The following is an 8,640-nucleotide window of genomic DNA, read 5'->3' as shown; positions in this document are numbered from 1 at the left end:
ATGTAGACTGGTACAAGCACAGGAGAGCAGTCTGGCGATTCTTCAAAAAAAAAAATAAGACTAGAACTACCATATGACCTAATAACCCCACTCCTGGGTGTATACCCAAAAAACTCAAAAACATGTATTTGAAAACATATATGGGCCCCTATCTTCACTGCAGCATTATCATGGTGGCCAAGACATGGAAACAACCAAAGTGTCCTGTGGTAGAGGACTGGATAAAGAAGAAGTGGTGCATATACACAATGGAATACTATTCAGCCATAAGAAAGGATGAAATACTGCCATTTGTGACAACATGGTTGGACCTTGAGAACATTATGCTAAATGAAATAAGTCAGTCAGAGAAAGCTGACAACCATATGATTTAACTCATATGTAGGATATAAAACTGAAACTTGTTAACACAAACAGCAGTGTGGTGGTTGCCATAGGGAAGGGGATCCTAAAATATGGTGACAAGAGAAGATTTGACTTTGGGTGGTGGGCACATGGTGTAATATACAGATCTTATAACATAGAAACCATACCTGAAAACTATATGATCATGTTTACCAATGTCACCCCAATCAATTCAATAAAAAATAAAATAGAATAGAATCTAATAAATCCAGATTTCAATATTATTTCAGCAAGAATGCTAAGTGTTGGAAGATAACACTTATTTTATGAAAAAATATAAAATAAAGGAGAAACCAAAGTAAAACAAGGATAATGTAAAATAAATATATGACAAAACAAGTGGAAAATATTAGAGCAATTCCAATCATTAGCAACACCTTGTCAGTTACAGACAGAAAGAGCTACCTAGTGAAGAAAAGCTGAACCAGGCATCAGGCATCAGGAATGGAATTGGAACCGTCAAGCCCATATTAAATAATGTGTGGTGGCAAGCCCAGGTGTCTGGCATCTGGAGGAAGCCAGAAGGAGTTTTTAAATCAATTTTATTGGAACTCCTCATCTACAGGTAATGTCTTGAGGGCTGCAGAACATGCAGATTTGAAAGAAATGCAATCTTACTATTTCTTAACTTTGTCCCTCTTGACTCATCTTCAGAAATCCTTGAGAATGTTTCTTCCACCTGCATGCCCAGCACATTTTCTTGTTGTTCATACATTTCCCCCTCTTTTTCTGACTATCACTAGATCTTGGAAAGCTAAACCTCTTCCACTTGTAGTTTCCTTATATTACTCTTCTTCATTTTGTACAAAATAGCATCTTAACAACATAAAGTCCCTTGAATCTCTTGCTTAAGTTTATTTAAACAAATCACATTGCCCTTAAATTTCTACCTACCTGTAGTAGTGTTGTCTCAGGTTATCAATCAACATAATATCAACTCCATAATTATTTTTCGTCTTATTAATATATCTGTGGTCCAGACTAGTACATAACATACATGCAGGTGTATAGTATCTCTTTAAACACTTGAGGAGCTATCCCTTGTGGAAAACAACTTAGGTTCAACATTCATATTTCCGCCATTAAAATAATAATGAAACTACTTATTTACGTGAGATTCAAAACCAACAAAACAGTTATTTACCAATATAATTACCTAAATTTGTCTTGGTTATTATAATGAAAATAGTAAGCTGAGTTACAAGTGCTGCCACTTCAATTTTTATATATTTTACTTTTGTTGCTATCTTCTTGAGGAACTACCCATTTATTGCCCTGATTCCATGGGCATCTATAAGAAGATAGAGTTCATCTATACAAAAGATAGCACAATGAAAACAAGAAAAGTAACCCTGCCATAGTAAAAGCTGGGTCATCCCAGTAACCCTAACCATCTTCAAGATTATGACAACCTAAACAAAAGGGAACTTTCACCATCTTTACTGTCCTTACATTAAACATCAACTTCCCAATGACAACTTACTTATTTTTTATGTTTTTGTTTTTTTGCGTGTTTTGTTTTTTGTGTGTGTGTGCTTTTGTTTTTTACAGACTGGGTCTCAACCCACACTTTTATCTATTCAGGTCTAGGGTAGGAGAGGCTATTGAAATCCAGGGGGAAATCTCTAAATTGGGACTAAAAATATTACTTTTCCAGTAAGTACATCCAATAATATAATCTCTCTTTGAATAGGGTATACAATAATTTACCTGTCTTCCTACTTGGTTTAGAACTAATTTTACAATACTTTTGGTCTTGTAAAAAGAACTGAAGTTGATCTACTTCTATTTTTTATTTAATATGAAATTTATGAAGTATTTAAAGTAAGAACCAGTGTTGTGGCAGAATGCAAGGGAGAATGATCAGCCAGCACTCTGAGGGAGGAAAGTTTAACCTTTATTTCACAGATCTGCTAGCCAGGGGAACTCCGGATCCAAAGCCTGAACTGAACTTGTGGGGAGTCTCTGACCTATATATCTCCTCTTGTGGTGGCCCCTGAAGGTCCCTGCAGCTCTGCCCAATTCAGCTGTGGTGGGGCCCTGGGGGAAGTAAGACTACAGTTTTAACCAGATACAGTTTTAACTAGGTTGCAATACCCTCCATTTTCCTTTTCACACAGAAAGACAGAAACGAAAACAAACAAGAACATTATAAAAGAGTTCTTTATTCTTTTATTTTAAAACTAGAGGCCAGTTGCATGAAGAGATTCGTGCAATAGACCTTCCCTTCCGCTGGCTGCCGGCACTGGTTTTCCTCCGGCACCCAGGACCCAGGCAGGAGCCTTCAGTCTTCGCTCCACCATTTTGCGACTATGTATGCAAATTAACCACCATCTTTGTTGGGTTAATTTGCATGCTCTCCTGATTGGCTGGTGAGCATAACGGAGGGACAGTAAATTTACATGTTTGTCTATTATTAGGTAAGATGTTCATAATTAAAAAGTTTCTCTAGCAGTCCAAATATGTAAGTTATCTTACACACAAATGTTTTATTTTGTTATTTGGTTATGAAAATGGAATTATTCTTCTTGCACAACTGTAAATGTTTTGTTGCTAGATAATACTGTTTGAGACCTAAACTGGTCTCTAGTTTCCAGAGCACCAGAGCAATTTTGTAAAATCATCTACTGCACTTGAGCATGAATGGGTAGTAGCCTGGAATGTTGAACCTGCTTATACTGATACTGAAGTGCAGGAGCAAGCCCCTCACGATGGATATTTAGTAATTATATATATATATATATATATATATATATATATATATATATCCTATTTAATAAAAGGGTAATATGCAAATTAACCATCACTCCATCACAAAGATGGTGGTGCCCATAGCCACAAAATGGCGGCGCCCATTCCTCTCAGCCCTGCCAGAGTCCCCCAGTCCCAGGGGGCAGCCTCTGAGAGCGGGCAGCATGATTGGCCTGGCGGAATGCTTCCTTCACCACCTTGGTGACAAGGCAAACATTCCACTCTGGCCACGGAGGGCCTCTGTGTAGTGGGCACAGAATGCCCGGGTGGGGGGATGCTTACTTGTCTCCCCTGCGATGAGGCAAGTGTTCTGTGCCCAGCCATTGAGGGCCTCAGGCCAAGCAAGGCACGGAACGCTTGCGTTGTTGCAGGTTGGGCTGAGGGACCCCCCCCCCATGCATTAATTTTTGTGTACTGGGCCTCTAGTATTTATATATATATTCAAAAGTAGTTGGTTCGGGTCAATTTCTGGGTTCTCTGTTCTATTCCATTGGACTATATGTCTATTCTTGTGACAGTACCAGGCAGTTTTGAGAACAGTGGCTGTGTAATATAGCTTGATATCCCTCATACTTTGGTCTTCTTTCTCAGGATTGCTGCCATTATTCAGGGTCCATTTTTATTCTAGGTGAATTCTTGGACAGTTCATTCTAGCTCTGTGAAATATACCAATGGTATTTCAATGGGGCATGCATTGAAACTATAGATTGCTTTGGGTAATATGGAAATTTTAATGATGTTGATTCTACCAATCCATGAACACAGTATATTCTTCCATCTGTTTATGTCTTCCTCTATCTCTTTTATTAGTGTCCTGTAGTTATCTGAGTACAGGCCTTTTACCTCATTAATCAAGTTTATTCCTAGGTATTTTAATTTTTTTGGTGCAATGGTAAATGGGAATGTTTATTTAATCTCTCTTTCTGTAAATTCATTACTGGTGTATAAAAATGTTATAGATTTCTGGGTGTTAATTTTGTATCTTGCTACATTGCCAAATTCATTTATTAAGTCTAATAATTTTTTGATGGAGTCTTTGGGGTTTTCTATGTATAATATCATGTCATCTGCGAACAAGGACAGTTTTACTTCTTCTTTTCCAATTTGGATATATTTTATTTCTTCTTCTTGCCTAATTGCTATGGCTAGTACTTCCAGTACTATGTAGAACAGGAGTGGTGAAATTGGGCATCCCTGTCTCATTCCTGCTCTTAGATGGAATGGTTTTAGTTTTTGCCCATTGAGTATGATGTTGGTTGTAGGTTTGTCATAGAAAACTTTTATTATGTTGAGGTATGATCCCTCTATTACCTCTTTGCTAAGGGCTTTTATCAAGAAAGGGTGTTGGATTTTGTTAAATGCTTTTTCTGTATCAATTGATATAGCTATGTGACATTTATGTCTCCATTTGTTTTTGTGATGTATCACGTTAATTGATTTGCAGATATTGTACCATCCTTGCATCCCCAGGATAAATCCACAGATGAGTGGATTAAAAAACCATGGTACATCTACACAATGGAATGCTATGCTGATATAAAAAGGAAGGAACTCCTATCATTTGCAAAAGCATGGATGGAGCTGGAGAGCATTATGCTAATCAGCGCTTCTCAACATGTGAGTCGCGACCTCTTTGGCTGTCGAACAACCCTTTCACAGGGGTCTCCGAAGACCATCCTGCATATCAGATATTTACATTATGATTCATAACAGTAGAAACACTACAGTTATGAAGTAGCAACAAAAATAATTTTATGGTTGGGTCACAACATGAGAAACTGTATTTAAAGGGCCAGAAGGTTGAGAAACACTGTGCTAAGTGAAATAAGTCATTTTGAGAAAGATAAATATCACATGACCTCACTCACTTGTGGAATATAATCAACAACATAAACTGATAAACAAAAACAGACCCAGATACAGAAGCATTGATCTGACCATCCAACCTCAGAGGGAAATCAGGGGAGGTTGGGAGGAAGGGGAAGAGATCAACCAAAGGACTTGTATGCATGCATATAAGCATAACCAATGGACACAGACACTAGGGGGTTGAGGGCATGAGCAGGGGGGTGGCTGGGAGCAGTGGGATGATAAGGACACATGTGTAATACCTTAATCAATAAAGAATAAAAAAGATAAAATTTTTAAAAAGTAGTTGGAAATGTATTTTAAATGACTAATTTGTGCTTATCTTTTTAAAAATTTCTTATTGATTTTAGAGAGGAAGGGAGATGGAGAGAGAGAGAGAGAAACATCAATGATGAGAGAGAATCATCAATTGGCTGCCTCCTGCACACCCCCTAGTGGGGGTGGAGCCCACAAACTGGGTATGTTCCCTGCCTGGGAATCGAACCATGACCTCCTGGTTCATAGTTCAGTGCTCAACCACTGAGCCATGCTGTGCTTATCTTTATGGAATATATTAAAAGTAGATTTTTGAAACAGAACCCTTGAATTGAAATTTAATGAATACTTTAACATTTTGTATGTATTTCCTTGTGTAAAATTTTGGGCAGTACCAATGACAAAATAAGGTGATATAATAAAACCATGTTTATTGATCTTTTAGTTATGGGCTTAAATATTTTTCATCTCTAATATGACATTGAAAAATAATGGATGAGAATATGAAAAATGATTTTTAATGCTGACTGTGGGTCTTAAAGGTTCTGGAATCAGTGTGTTTTTTTTTCTAAAAATTATACCATACCTTGGATTTTCTTCCAAAGTCAAATGTTTTTCATGAATTATTTGAAGTTGGGGCTGAGGTAAAACAGTAGTCAAAAACTTTCTGAATTGTAATACCCTTTGTAATACTTTAAGCAATAAAAAAAAATAAATTAAAAAAAATAAATAAAATAAAGCAAAAAAAAAAAAAAACTTTCTGAATTGAGATGTTTTGAAATTCCAAATGTAGGTTTTTAGAATGTCATTTTATAAATGGCAGTTTTTGAAAATACATGATTAAGAACTTCATAGTCTTGTTTTTACATGGTATTTAACGTACTAAGGATCGATCTAACAGGGGCTTTAAATAAATTTGGTCATATTTATGTGTAAGCACATTTTATTGTAAATGTTTGAGTTTCTGAATTTACAACACATCTGTTTATTGTAGTATGTAATAAACGATATTTTAAAGTGTCTTATTCACTTCACTACTTATTAATTAAAAATTTATGATAAATAAACATGTACCCTATTGTTGTTAGTTGTTATCTACCCACATAGAAATTAAAATCTAAAAGGCAAGTATAATGGGAATTTTTTAACAGATCATTAGTAATAGTTGCAGCAGCAGCCTCACAAACACCTGAATAATACTATAGAGTTTATGTAATGTATTCATATCATGGTATATATTGTTTCACAAATACCTCATGAATTAACAGGGAATAGATTAATCTGACCAGCTTTTAGAGATAAGGTTCTGACAAACTTTATATATAAAATACAGTATTCTTTTGCTACCATGTTGCTTCTGATAAACAAGTACAGAAACCATACATAGGAATTGTATCTAATAAAGAGGTAATATGCTAATTGACCCTCATACTCTCGCAAAGATGGCAGCTCCCACAGCCAATAAGGAGGGAATATGCTTTTTGAATGCCCTGCCCTCAAAGATGGCAGTGCCCACAGCCACAAGAGGGTGGAGCTCAGTCCCCTCAGCCCTGCTGGGGCGGCAGGCACACAGCAAAGCCAGGCCCACCTCCAGGCGGGCCTGGCCACTCCGCACACATGCCTCTGGAGCCTCCCAGTTCCCTCATCCCCCAAGCTGCCCAGGGCCAGCCTGAGGCTCAGGCAAGCCTCGGATGGTGGCTCCCCAGCCACCCAGGGCTGCCCAAAGCTCAGGTAACCAGGTCGGCAGTGGCAGCAGCAGAGGTGTGATGAGGCATTGCTTTCCCATGATCACCAGGTCACCTCCCGCTCCTGAGGGCTCACAGACTATGAGAAGGAGCAGGCCTGGCTGAGGGACCCCTCTCCAGTGCATGAATTTTCATGTACCAGGCCTCTAGTCAATTATAAAAGCACTTTGAGGAAAAAAGTTGACTCAGAGCCTGTGCCAGTGATTAACATGATGGTTCATAACAGCAAAAAAGATTAGCCTCACTTGTCTAGTCACAACATAGATGAGTGATATAATGTTGATAAGAAAAGATTCTGATTCCCATTAAAGTGTAGAGGACTAATCTTTCACTGAAGCCCTTTACTCGCACTACTTCTGGATAGGCAAAAAGCTTCTTCTATTATACTCGAAGCTTAGGGTTATTACAGGACATCAAACTGATACAATGGAAAAAGGAGAAGCTCTGAGTGAAGAAAAGATTTGGATCTTTAAAAATTACTTAGAGAAACTATCAAGAAATATCTACTATACATTCAACCTAAAACAATTTAATTTTCTCTGAGATGATGATATTTCTTTCTTCTTTTAATTTTGTTTAATTTTTTTATAATATTACAAAGAGTGGTGCATATGTCTCCTTTTTTTCCCCCTTGGCCTTCCCCCGGCCTCCCCTACCCCCCAGTGTCTTGTGTCCATTGGTAATGCTTATATGCATGCATATAAGTCCTTTGGTTTATCTCTTACCCCCCAACCCCCCGCAACCCTCCCTGGTCTTCCTGCTGTAGTTTGACAGTCTGTTCGATACTGCTCTGCCTCTGTATCTATTTTTGTTCATCAGTTTATAATGGTCTTTATTATCCACAAATGAGTGAGATCATGTGGTATTTTTCTTTCATTAACTGGCTTATTTCACTTAGCATAATGCTCTCCAGTTCCATCCATGCTGTTGCAAATGGTAAGAATTCCTTCTTTTTTACAGCAGCATAGTATTCCATTGTGTAGATGTACCACATTTATAGGGAACTCATACAACTTAACAAAAGGAAGATAAACAATCCAATAAAAAAATGGGCAAAGGACCTAAATAGACACTTTTCAAAAGAGGACATTCAGAAAGCCAAGAGATATATGAAAACATGCTCAAAATCACCAATCATCTGAGAGATGCAAATCAAAACAACAATGAGGTACCATCTCACACCTGTCAGAATGGCTATCGTCAACAAATTAACAAATGACAAGTGCTGGCGAGGATGTGGAGAAAAAGGAACACTCATGAACTGCTGGTGGAAATGCAGATTGGTGCACCCACTGTGGAGACAGTATGGAGTTTTCTCAAAAAACTAAAAATAGAACTTCCATTTGATCCAGTGATCCCACTTCTAGGAATATAGCCAAAGAAACTAGAAACACCAATCAGAATGGAAATATGCAGCCCTATGTTCATAGCATCACAATTTACCATAGCTAAGATTTGGAAACAGCCTAAATGCCCATCAACAGATGAATGGAATGATGTTATTTTTTAATCAAGTGCCTGGTTTACAGAGGGATAAACATGTACATAAATCAGCGTCTGGACATTAAACCAGTCAGTTTCACAGAAACTATATAATTGGAGGAGAGCTTGAAAA

Source organism: Myotis daubentonii, chromosome X, assembly GCF_963259705.1.
Source record: "Myotis daubentonii chromosome X, mMyoDau2.1, whole genome shotgun sequence".
Taxonomy (NCBI): Eukaryota; Metazoa; Chordata; class Mammalia; order Chiroptera; family Vespertilionidae; genus Myotis; species Myotis daubentonii.
Note: the sequence above shows the minus strand (reverse complement) of the source record.